This window comes from Alligator sinensis, unplaced genomic scaffold (genome assembly GCF_000455745.1).
Source record: "Alligator sinensis unplaced genomic scaffold, ASM45574v1 scaffold658_1, whole genome shotgun sequence".
Classification (NCBI taxonomy): Eukaryota; Metazoa; Chordata; order Crocodylia; family Alligatoridae; genus Alligator; species Alligator sinensis.
In genome coordinates, this window is record NW_005842109.1 from 1590705 (window position 1) to 1603835 (window position 13131).

Below are 13131 nucleotides of genomic sequence, written 5' to 3' on the forward strand. Positions count from 1 at the left end.
TATGCAACCACTGTAAGAATTAAAAATATGAATGCAACAAACTGAAGGTATTAAAAAACATTAAAATGGCAAGGGTCACAGGTAATCATTTAAGATCATTACTTCGGAAGGTGCCTTTAAATTTTAATACAACTGTAGACATCAAAATATTTACTTAAAGCATGGATTATATTTTATTTTTACCTGTAATACATATATATTTACAAAAGGCATCTTTTCAGCAGATAAAGTTAAGAACAGAAGTGAGTGCTATAACTCATAATACAACTTGCACTCAATAAAATCCAGGCAATAAGTATTGCCTTATGAGACAGAAATAAAAGTACCAAACTAAACCTGCATCTGGTGTAAACTGACACATAGCTCCAATGAAGTGTAAAGAGCTATGCAATGGTTCTAATCCAACATTTATTATTTGTATTGCAGTAGTTGACAAAGTCCCAAGTCAGTCATGAGGCCTCATTATGCTCAGCACTGTAACCAATGCAGGCAGGAGTCCCTACCCTGAAGTACTTAACTTGAAAAAGAAAGCTTGTTATGTTGCAACAATGTAGGCCCCTTTTACATGAGCAGGTAAAGGTGGGAAGGGAGCTAATCTGCGATTCATACAATTGCACCTCCCCCCATGCCAAACGTGCATGACAGGAGGCACAACTGTGGGATCGCTCATTAGATCCCATCATGCCTTATTGCTGGTGTCCAGCGAGCCTGATCCCAGAATCCCCTGACACAGGCAAAGAAGCAGGCTCCTGTGGCTGGGAGCCCCAGAGGATAGGCTCCCGGCCACAGGAGAACCCCATGAACCCCAGAACCAGAGGATCCCCGGTGCAGCGATGCCTCCACCCTGGGGGTTCAGGAAAACCCCGGGAAGGAACTGTAGCAGAGGTGATCACCCTGCCCCAGAGATGTGGGAAAATACCCCAGGGCCAAAGGATCGTGGTGATCCTCCAGCCTTAGTGGTTTCCCCACACTCCCAGAGTGGGGTAATTGATCCTCCAGCGATCCTTGAGACCCAGGGGTTTCCCACACGCCGGAGCCCTAGGAATCGCAGCTGCTGTCCCCAGGATTCAGGGGTTTCATACCCCCCCAAGCCCTAGGGATCATGGCAGCTGTGGTTGTCCACGGTCTAGAGGTTTCCCTAGGGCTCAGGGGTGCATGAAAACCTCAGCCCCTGGGGGTCACAGGTGCTACAATCTCTAGGGCTCAGGGGTTTTTCATTGGGCATGATGCACCACTGTGGATGGGACCTCCATCATCTGACAGGGCACTGAGCAGCAGGGGAGACCCTGCTACATGTGCAAATTAAAGGTAAATAGCAACCAGCTATAACGTTAGCACACATTTTTGAGGTCTAACTTTATGGCTAGTTGGAGCTTTTTATTCTGTGGGAGCTACTTTGCACATGTAGCTGGTCTCAAAGTAATTGCATAATACCTGTAACATGTGTGGAGGGGGCGGGGCATCATAGTCATAATCTCAGTTCAGTATATGCCTTAATCCTCTCAGGAGCTATATCAAGTGTCAACTCACCCCATATCCCAGGCTGAGTCCAAACTATAGGGCTCTTTGAGGACCGGATACATGGGACAAACAGTGGCTGCAGCAAGGCAAGCATCAGCAGGAGTCACTTTGCCACAGTGGGGGCAGCAGGATAAAACACAGCTGTTAGCACAGCCCTTGCTCATTCCCTGTGGCAACAGCCAGTTCCAACAGGACCCTGTAGCCCCAGATTCTGCAAACCTCTCAAAAGTCCCACCCTCAAATTTCCTGGCCCACAAGGACCCTGGAGGCCAGATGTTTGACACCCTTGAACTATTTCATCATAAGTATGAAGCCAAAACGTGCTAGTTGTGGACCACAGGCCAGGACACCTTTGTGTCAAGTGCTCTGTGAAAACAGAACTAAAAACTGAAGAGCTCTGAAGAGCTTATAGTCGAAGGATAAGACAAGAGATAGATACAGACATGGAGGCATAAATTGACATTCAAGTGGTGAATGATAGATGACAGGACAAGAATAGGATGTGAAGGTCTTTGAAAATGAAGATAAAGGGCTTAAGTTTGTGATTGAGAAGGCAGAGCCTGTAGAGAGAGAGAGACGAGAAACAGTGATGTTAGTGACTGGATATTTGAAAGAGCACTGTGTCAGAGTTTCCTAACACTGGAAAAGGATATTGCAGTTAAAGATATGAGATGATGGCAAGCTAAATAAAGAGTTTTCACTGTTTGGATAGATAGAAGAGGCCATATAATATTTGAGATGTTATGCAAAGAGAGAACCTGTATGACAGGACATAGGAATTTAAATAAAAGACAACATCTGGACTATGAATCAAAAGTAACAGGCAGGACAGTGGTACTGTACACAGTGATCAAGAAAAATGGTGGGGAGAGGAGTCTGGAGTAGGAAGGGCATTAAGAACTCTGTTTTGGCCTAGAATAACCTAAGTTAATGGTTAGACATCCATAAAGAGATATCAGAGAAACAGGGTAAGATTTTAGTTTGGACAGAAGATGGAGTTGGGTTGAACACAAAGAAGGAAATAGCTAAGGGAGAAAATATAGGAGGAGAAGTAGGAGAAGCCAGACTTATAACAGCCCCCGAACAACATTTCAAGAGGAACATAGTCACCTGCGAGAATGACAGATGGTCAAGAAGGCTGTAGAAAGAGCATTAGTTCTGAACTTTGTTTAGTTACAATACAAAGCAGCATTCAGTGTTCTGAAGCCATCGGCGGTACAGTGGGCCATGTCTTGAATTTAAGGAACATGTACAAATGTTCCTTTAGCAACTACTTCTTTCATTCTGTGTTACAGTTGCTTTGATTTTCAACAATAGGGGAAAATCCAACAGGTTTATTTTCTTTTAACTTCATAAAACTTTGATCATCCACATCAAATTAGATGTACTAAAATAAAATTAAATGTGTTTTGAAGACCAGTTGTAAAAGTTTTCATACTTGGAAAAACATTTGAATGTCACTGCTTTTCATAATTCCACCTTACCTTGAATATTCCTTCTTTTAGATGCACAAACAAGTTATGACCAATAACTGCTTCCAAAGGTTACTATACTTCCTGAATAGGAAGCTAATCAGACCATAGGACCTCTGTTCTCAGAAAAATAATAGCCCCAAAAGGAGTCCTTTTGTAATATGCTTTAAATAGGCACAATAAAAGTCTTTGGGTGGAACAACACTTCTTCATAACTCATACAAATGCTTTCTTTCCATATTTTAACCACACAAAGACTCTATTAGGTTGGCATAAAACAGATACATTCTGCAAAAGAAACTGGAACTTGGATGGGCTGTTACAGGTTAATAACGTGTTACATTACATTGGTACAGAACTGGCCACAGGAGGGGGGAAATATTTTAATTTACTAAGAATGTCTAATCTAAATTCTATTATAGAAAAATCTCCTCAAATGTCCATCTTGTATTAGAAGCCCCCATCATCTAAATTAAAATACTCAATATAAAACACAGTATAAAGGACTGCTCTTCCATCTTGACTTTAAAATATCTACCAGCTAATAAGATGAGGAAAAAGCTCAGGCCACTCAAATCCTCAACTTATTCACTCCTCATAAGCAAAAGAAAATGATGTGGTTTAGAGCATGAAGAGAAACTTAAATCCAGATTCTGGCAATGAAGCAAAATAAGGAAAGTTCAAAACAGAGCATTTCATAATTCACTCTGCCAGTGTCTCCCTCTTTTTCAAAACAAGGATGCACCAACTTGAACCACTCTGTTGATTAATGCTTCACTGGGTCCTCTCATAGGAAGGATAGGCAAACTCTCAGGTACCATATTTCAAACCATTTAGAGGTTTACAAATTAATTCCAATGCTTAATTCCACCAAAACTTTGTGGAAGCTAATGTCAGTTACAAAGTGCAGATGTAGCCAGTTCCTCGCATTTTGCATGAGCTCAGCTTTCCAAGCCATTTTAAGATGAAGCTTCATATAAAGGGCATTGCAGTTTATAACAGTATACAAAAACCAGGTAAGAAACTTGGTTTCAGACTGCTAAATACATTACAGGCCATCTCTCCCCACGCTGTAACCTCTCCCTGTATGTTAAAGAAGACTGATGATAATACTGACTTCTCCTTAAGAAACAAATCATACCCTTTCCATTACTCACCCCCAACACGGCAATATTTTCCACATCCCCAGGGCTCCTCTGATTACCTTTACCAATCAGTAGTAGCTCAAACTTGCAGGTTTAGCACAAAGTCTGAATCTCAAAAATGATAGTATGCTATAACTGCTTAAAATTAACCTGAAACCATTTTAAATTTGGCCAAGTCACTACTGTCAGCAGCGTCCATTTTCACTCAGTGGACAGCTAATGGGATTTAGTTGTTTGGAATGCAAAGTAACAAAAACATCCTCATAGTGAAAAAACACAAGAATTCATTAATCTACCAAGAACCCAAATGACTTAGCTACGCAAGATTTAATGAAACATATAGTACAGTGCAAAGCACTGCCCCTTGCCCTACAAAGATGTAATGACAGCATGCAATCCTTTAAAAAAAAAAATGAAATAAAATAAAAGAGTAAATGCCAAACTGGTCCGATTCAACATACCCTCCTCTCTTCTCCCAGTACAATACCTAAAAGCTCATGATTCCCCTCAACCTAAGCTTGGAACATCAAGATGGTTCCATCAGGACTGAAATTGAGGCATGCCTATTACAAGATACATCCACCAAATCTAACTCCATTACTGTGATGCCCAATTCAAATACCAGGTTACAAGTGGTGGAAATACAATATTAGGAATATGAAAACTAATTCATTTTGCATCATGTTTTGTGAGCACACACAGATAAAATGATTCCAGGACTTCTTAATTTTAAATTGTAGCTATTAAAAACAGTAGTATTTGATCAAAATAAACATAGAAGATTGCAGTTAAAAAATAAAGAAACTAAAACCAAGTATTTGACAAGGAAAATGAGTAACTAGAATTAGCTGCCTTACTTGACATATAATAAAACACCATGGCTAGGGACAGACATTCAAAAAGCCTGAGCCTGAATTGATTCAATCTTTGCAGGTTAGTCTAACCTGTGTAGATTGAATTGATTTGCAAGTGAACAGACATTAACTTTTGAATCCGGAAATGCAGGCACATGCCTGCAGCGGCTCAGGCTAAAAGCTGGGGAGGGAGCTAAAGCAGCCCTTCCTTCCCTTCCTCAGCAGCCACAAGGCTGGAGGGAACCTGTCCTGGGAGGCATGGCCAGACCCCCAGCAGGTGGCCAATTATGATTGGGGAGGGGTTTAAACCCCCATCCAGGCCCGTAGGGACCCCAGTCAGGGTGTGCCTAGAGGGGGATGAGGGAAGCAGCCCTCGTCAGGCTTGTCCCCAAGGCCAGACATCAGTTTGGGCAGTGCCTCAGGTGAAGGAAGGCAGGAGGGATTAAGCTACTATATCTCTTCTATGAGGCACGGGCACAGAGACCCCAGCTGGGGTCTGCACGGCTTTCCCCCTGCTTGTTGCACGTATGGCAGGGAGCCAAGCCAGAGCCGGCCAGCATGACCCTGCCATCTACCCGGGGCTGTGGCTGGGACTGCGGGGTTGGCCTGCGGGGGCACTGCTGAGGACAGACACAGAGGGGCCAGCCCAACCAGGCCCACAGAGGCAGGCCCGTTCCCATGGGCTGAGGCTTGGGCTGGGGCTGCATGGATTGCTCCCAGCTCCCCATATCCAGCCTGGCCTGGCCTGTCATGGAGCCACAGCTGGCAGGGAAGGGCCCAGCGGGGCTGGCCCAGGCTAGGCCTCAGGGGCAGGGCCCTTCTCAGCCAGCTGCAGCTCTGTGAAAGCTGGGCCTGGTGATATGGATGGTGGCTGGCCAGGCCGCAGACTGCTCAGGCCAGCTCAGAGGTGCTAGCAGGCCCAGAGCCCAGAAGCTGCCGCCATGCCCAAAGCTGACCCGAGCAGGGTGTGGGGCCTGGGGCAAATCAGCCCGTGCAAGGCCCCGGACCTAAAGAAGCTGCCACCACCACCATTGGTGGCAGCATCAGCGGCAGGGGAAGGGTGGATAGCAAGCAACTGGATGCGGAGCCACCGCTGTGCCCAGCTCCACGCTGCCACTGATCCACAGGGCCACGGGCAGTCGCCCCGATTCTCCCCCCCTAGGGACAGCCCTGGCCACGCCCCCTGCCCTATGCAGCACCGGCAGCTACAGCCATTCCACAAGGTATGTACTGGCCAGGGCCATCGGGGCTGTTCTGCCTCCCTCATCTCTAGCTGCTGCTACCCCTTCTGCACTGCTCTGGGTGGACAGGTGGGAAGCCTGAGCCCAGCAGCTTCTGCACAGAGCATGGAGCTCCAGCTCCAGCTCCCCAACACCTTGCACCTGCTCTGCCCAACACAATGAGCAGCTCCTGTGGGTTGGCAGAGTGGGTGGAAGGTGTCCAAAAGCTGCAGCCGGAGGTCCACATACTGGGGAGAAGCTGCTGGGCTCAAGCTTCCACCCACCCAGAGCAACACTGCTGTGCAGCAGAAGCAGGAACCACAGCTGGAGGTGAGGGAAGCAGAACAGTTTTGCCAGGCCCAGCCAGTACACAGCTTCCCCTCGCCTTCAGCAGCTCTTCCTCTTCCTGTTCTGCGCAGGGCGGTGGGAGGGGAGGAGAAAGAGACGCTTGAGTGCAGCTCATGAAGATCCAGCTCCAGCTCTCAGCTGCCTTCCACCCAACTCCATCTGCCCAAGGGGGCTGCTCACTGTGCAGGCAAAGTGGGCGGAAGACAGCGGAGCTGGAGCCAGACCTCCCTGCACTGGGCAGAAGCCGCCAGGCTCTTCCCGCCCACCCGCCCAGAGCAGTACAGCAGGGGCAGAGGCAGCAGTGGCAGCTGGAGGCGAGGGAGGCAGAACAGCTCCACCAGCCCTGGCTAGCACGCAGTTTGTGCAGCAGCTAACGGGTGCTGTACAGGACAGGGGGCATGGTGGCAGTTGCCGGACACTGGGCCCGCCGGCACCTGTGAGCTATCCCAGGCAGCCCACTGCCTGGCCAGCCGCCACCTGTGCTGCCAGGCCCAGATGTCACAGAGCCACAGCTGGCTGGGATATGGCCCTGCTCCCACGACCTACCTGGGCTGGCCTTGCCAGGCTCTTCCCAGCCAGCTGCAGCTCCATGATAGCCTCACCCAGCCTGGACACACGGAGCCAGGAACAATTTTACCACACAGGTCCCACAGTCCCAGCCCAAGCCATAGCCTGCTGGGAAGAGCCCAGCCCAGGCTTGCCCCTCTGTGTTCACCCTCAGCAGCAACTACACGCCAGCCCAGCTCAGCGCCACAGCCCCAGCCGCTGTCGTGGGCAAGGCCAGCAGATGGCTGGGCTATGCTAGCCGGCTCTGGTCATGCCCCACCCCTCTGCTGCTGGAGTGGGAATGGTGGGGAAGGGAGGAAATGCCTGAAACTGGCTGCCAGTGGGGGGATAGAGAACAGAGGGAGAAATTAAACTCCCCTCCCCATGCCCCACCACCACCACCACTGTGGCAAGAGGGGGGAATGCCCGACAGAGGCTGCTACACCCCAGTCAGGCAAACTACAGCTGCAGTCCCCCAGTAGGGCTGCGAGTGGGGTACGGGGAATAAAACCCCTCCCTGCTCCCTTTGCCTCAGAGGGCCATGCCAGGTCCATGTCTGGCCATGCCCCCATCCCTGCTTTGGCTAGAGAGCAAAGGGGCAGGACCACCCAGAGCAGACAGCACAGCCCAGCCCAGGGCTGAAAAGCATGCTGGGATGCAGGGGGAGGCCGGTGGGACCTCTGGTTAAACCAGAAAGGGGCCTGGGACAGAAGTTGCATAAACCAGTTTAACCCAAATCAGTTAAGTCTGATAGCAAAATCAAGACCATGGATGTGCTGTCTTTTTCAGCTTTTCCTTTCCAAAGAAAGGTGTAGTCACTATCATGCTCTCTGAGCTGCCCCTCTCCTATGAATCTGATCTCACTAAGCTCAGCAATGTCAACGGCAAATTGTGCAAGTTCTCTGGCCACTAGTGCCATTATTTGCTCTGGTCAGTCACTGTTAGGGTTGATCATCAGGGTGAAGACATTCCAGGTGGCAAACTTCGCAACTTGACTTGGAGCGCAGTTAGAGCAATCCCACTGGACATGGTTTTCCAGTCAGGTGAAATGAGACAGAATATTTAGGACCCCTTTTCAAGCCCGCTGCCCATACAGTGTGAACAGAGTAGGTCCTAAATAGGCCTGCTCAGTCATGATTGCAGCTGCTGAATTACATGCCTGTCTCAGTTCCAAGTACAAAACAACCATCATACAATAATCTCTTCTGCATAGGTCCATGACTAGGGGCTTCCAATAACCACTAGCATCTACCACCATTGCCACTTGCCCATTGTCATAGGACTTGCTATCGAAGGAAGATGCCAGTGTAGGTTTTCTTTTAACATGCCGATGCTGTTGCACATCAGAACCACATGCCATTTCATGGGAAGAAAACCTTAACTGGATAGCAAGCAGAACTTAAACAACCAGAGGTTTCTGTTCCCTTACAGCCTTCATCCACCTTTGCAGCTATTGTGAAGTATTTCTTCTTCACCACTGAGGATTTAATTTTTGGATTGTTACTAGTCTGGAAGCCTCACTCTCAATCTTGCCAACAGTGGTGACCCTACCAGGAGCACAAAACTCCAGACAGCACTGTTCTTGAGGTCATGAGTGACTGGTGCCTCCTGAATCTGGGGGGACACCCGCAGAGGCTGCCAACCCTACCAACAGCATCAGTGCTGGCCGTCAGGGGGGGCACTGACCCCGTCGGGGGGGCACGTGTATCCCCATGCACTACCAGTCACCTATGCTCAAGGTCATTGGCAGCACACAAGCCTCTCCACCACATCATGGCTGCAATGTGTACTATTAAATCCAAAATGTACTGCATTAATAAGTCTATAGTTCTGCTAAGTTTCACGAAATTCTATTCCTACATTATTGTTTCTATTTTATATAACCTAAAGTATAGGTAACATTGCAAATGACCAATGCTAGTTTTGTGGTCTTTCCTTCTCTAGAAACACTATACAATATTGGCCTATTAAACTACATTTCTTTTACAATGAAGGACAATAGAGAAGAGTAATTTGTTGGTTTCACAGTCCATAAATTAACTAAAAATAGGATTCAGTATTTCATTCACACAGTAATGTTTCCTTAAAAGACATTTATTGATTTGGTGAAAAGTGTAGCTGCCTGCATGAATTGGCAAAAACAGAATGAGAACTCAATAGGAACTTTAAGCAAAACCCTGAGAGCAGCAACATGTTTCTAAATATGTTATACACTGCACAATGCCTTTAACTGCATTATGCAGAGACCTGTGGTTACAGAAACTGTTAAGAGAAGCAAACTGATTTTATTGTACAAAATTGTAGATAACAGAAGACTGGTACAACACATTTTCATGAGATAACTAAAGCATAAGACAATATGTGGGAGTAAAGTGAAGTGATCCACTGGGCTCCAGGAGGAATGTTTAGGATCTCCCAGGAAGTACAGATTGTGTCAATGCAACAATATGAGCTGATGGTTTCACATCAGGCATTCTATAAACAAAACTAATTAGAAATGTCCAGCTAATCCATCATTCTGACTTGACATTCCTTCAGAAGTTAAAATATTCAGCAAAAGGCAGTCTTTAACCAAGTAAATTATTCAGAACTAATTCTACTTATGAAGTATGCAATATATTTTTTCTTAAAATGACAGGAATATTTATGTGCCTGGTGCACAGATTTGTTTTAATCCCAATTTGTTGTTTTCATATTATATCTTTTTACAGTAATCTTTCCAAAATCAGATATTCATTACTATTTTGAATGTGTTTTCACTGTCCATTTGTTTCAATACAAGTTTTCAAGAAACAAGATCTAAAGACTACAAGACTACTTGTATCATCATTAGAAATGCAGTACCAGAGACCATCTATAACATTCTTGGGAGAAAAAATAAATCTATTAAGTCTTGTTTTTAAGATCCACCATGCATAAAAAGTATCACTAGCATCCCTTTTACTGTATTCTTTATTAAAAATAAGAGTTATGGAAATTTACTTTAGACTGATGCTTAATTCGTTCAAAAGTAATACTAAGAATTTCCATCTTTAAAAAAAAAAAAAAAAAAAGCAACTTGTTGCACTTAAATGGATCTTCAAAATACTTCCATAATTTGGTTTAAAAACCCCTAGTTCAAGTAAGAACTATTAAAGTGTAAGACCAATTGAAGAACTAGCATAATTATGGTTAGAAGTATCAAAAATCAAAATAATGAGATGGGAAAACAAAGGCATATTTTAGTCAGGTTATTTAAAACTCCTTTTTGTATTGTGTTTAATACAAACACAGAATAAACAACAGTGAAAAAAGAAATCTGTTGAAGACTCAGAAATCTTATCTCAGCAATTTAAAAGAACTGAGAAAGTTTCCACTCCTGTTTGAACGTCGTTGTAAGGAGACATCCAGCAAAAACAGATTTTCAAATTTATTAGTCTTGCTATTTTAATATTTTTATTAACTATAAAAGCAATCCTGCTCTCCCTATGCATTATATGGAAACAAAAGAGATACAATCCAACTTCTCCTATCTAAAGATCATTTTTTGAAGATAGGTATCAAAATAAAATACACAACCACTCCAGCCATCTGCCTAAGCAGTCAGAACTACAAATCTTAGCACTTAAAACACACATAGCTAACATATGCACCAATTTCTATCAAGCTTATTGTGCTAGCCATTTACATCCCCATATGTTTCAGTGACAAAAGCATTGCTTATGTTCTGTTAAGTACACTATTTCATGCAAACTCATCTGTCCTCCTCAGTACCACTGCTAAAAAAGCTATAAGTGACATCCCACAGCATACTGGACTGCATTAGTAGGAACACTGCCAGTAGACTGAGGGAAGGATTTATTCCTTTCTATTCAGCACTGGTGAGGCCACATCTGGAGTACTATGCCCCATTTTGGGCCCCCCACTACAGAAAGAATGTGGACAAGTTAGAGAGAGTCCAGCAGACGGCAATGAAAATGGTTAGGCTGCTGGAGGAAATGACTTCTGAGGAGAGACTGAGGTGTCACAACCCAAAGTTGTGATTTTTGTTTTCGTGTGTCCTTTGGCACCACTGAATTATGTTCCCGCTAAAATTTGCAGCTTCTTTGCACGGTAGAGTTTTCTGCTGTAAGGGGGAACCCCGGTGCAAGGGAGAATTTCCCACCAAATTGTAGCTTTCTTTGCATGGTGCATTTCTTTTGCATCTAATAAATGCTCGGTGCAAAGAGTTCCCGCCATTTGTATTCTAATTCGAGCCCCATTATTGGTTTGAGTTAAATTATTCCCACGTGGCGGCTAGTGATTGGCTTGCTAGCCGTATAAAAGGCTTGGGTGGTTTCCGCCCAAGTTGGAGAGAGAGAACTTGAAAAATTGGAGAACTCCGAGGAGAACCCCCGCAAGGGAGGACTCCACGAACACCAGGAGGAGGAGACTTCACGCTGTGTGAAGATCTCTAAGCGCTGCAGAGCTTATTGAACCCAGCGTGAATATTAAGAAGGCAACAGGGGTCTGATCAGCCTCTAGCCTCTCCCCGTCGCCGATAGATTCCTAGACGTATCCCTCCCTGCGCGCAAAAAGAGGACCCACGGAGCCTAGCAAACTTCGTGTGAGTCTATTCCTTGCCAGCTGGAACAACTGACATAGTTGTTCAGACGACCGGACTACCTCAGAGCACAAGTTCCACGGAGCCTAGCAAACTTCGTGTGAGTGAATTGTGAGTGAACAAAAGGATTAGAGCTTTTTCGTACGGGTACTTTCTTCGGTTGACACGACGGGCTCGCGTGTTTAGAGCCTTCAGCCGGATTGGGCTAGAGTTCGCGAGTTTAGAACTCTTGTCCGCCTCTCTTCTTTCCTGTCTGTAACCGCAACTCAAGCAAGTTTTCCTGCCTGCACTGCGACCATCTTCGGTGTAAGTAAAATAATCTTTAAAATCAACCATTACGCGTCCGTGCCTAATTCCAGCGTGTCGCCTGTTCTCTCCGATCCAGCATGTCCGGGCTGCTGGCCACAGCTCGCGCATAGCACAAAAGGGCCCCGATCGCTCCCCGCCATCCGTACATGGCGACGAGGGTGGGATCGGAGACGGCCCGCACATGAGGGAACTGGACTTATTTAGTATGCAGAAGAGAAGACTGAGCAGGGACTTGATAGCAGCCTTTAACTATCTAAGGGGTGGTTCCAGTGAGGATGGAGCTAGACTGTTCTCCGTGGTGGCAGATGACAGAACAAGGAGCAACGGTCTCAAGTTGCAGCTAGGAAGGTATGACTGCATATTAGAAAAAACTCTTTCACTGCGAGGGTGGTGAAGCACTGGAATGGGTTACCCAGAGAGGTGGTGGAATCTCCATCCTTGGAGGTTTTTAAGGTCCGGCTCGACAAAACCCTGGCTGGGATCATCTACTTGGGAATGGTCCTGTTTTGAGCAGGGACTTGGACTAGATGATTTCGTCAGGTCTCTTCCAACCCTAATTTTCTATGATTGTAAAACCAGCCTTTGTTTTATTGTCCACTTCAGTCAGCAGGCCTACAGCTGCTAATTCAACAGGGTTGCTATAACTGGTGGAGATGGTATTCTGAAAAAGTCATTAAATCCTAAACCCCTGCAACATGGAAGATATCGAATTCAGCCGTCTGAAATGGAAACTGTACAACATGAAAAAGAAAGAAGCCAGACTCAACAGCGACATATATTTTCTAAGCCTTTGCAAGAAACACAACTTCATTCCCCGAGGACTAAACATCTACAATCCCCTGACTACTACACACAACTCCAAATATGCTGCACAGCTATGCAGAAGAACTTCAGAGAAAATTAGAAATCATCTACTTCACCTACTCTACTCCAAAAGAGACCAACTCAGGAAGGAAATCGTCATACACTACAACTTAAAAGATAGAAATCCATGCATGTTCCCTGACAATATACAGCGGATACAAAGAGACTACGAAAAACTTTCTACAGCATTCATCCTACATAAAAAGAAGAAATGGAACAAATTCCCCCAAAAATTAACCCCCCCAGCCACAAAACAACCATCAGAGGAAC

The 13131-nt window shown here is 45.6% G+C and overlaps 1 protein-coding gene across 6 annotated transcripts in view; it reads right to left on the reverse strand.

The window, feature by feature from the left end:
* RNGTT (RNA guanylyltransferase and 5'-phosphatase) overlaps nt 1–13131 on the reverse strand; it is a 361441-nt gene that overhangs the window by 243435 nt on the left and 104875 nt on the right. The window lies entirely within an intron of this gene.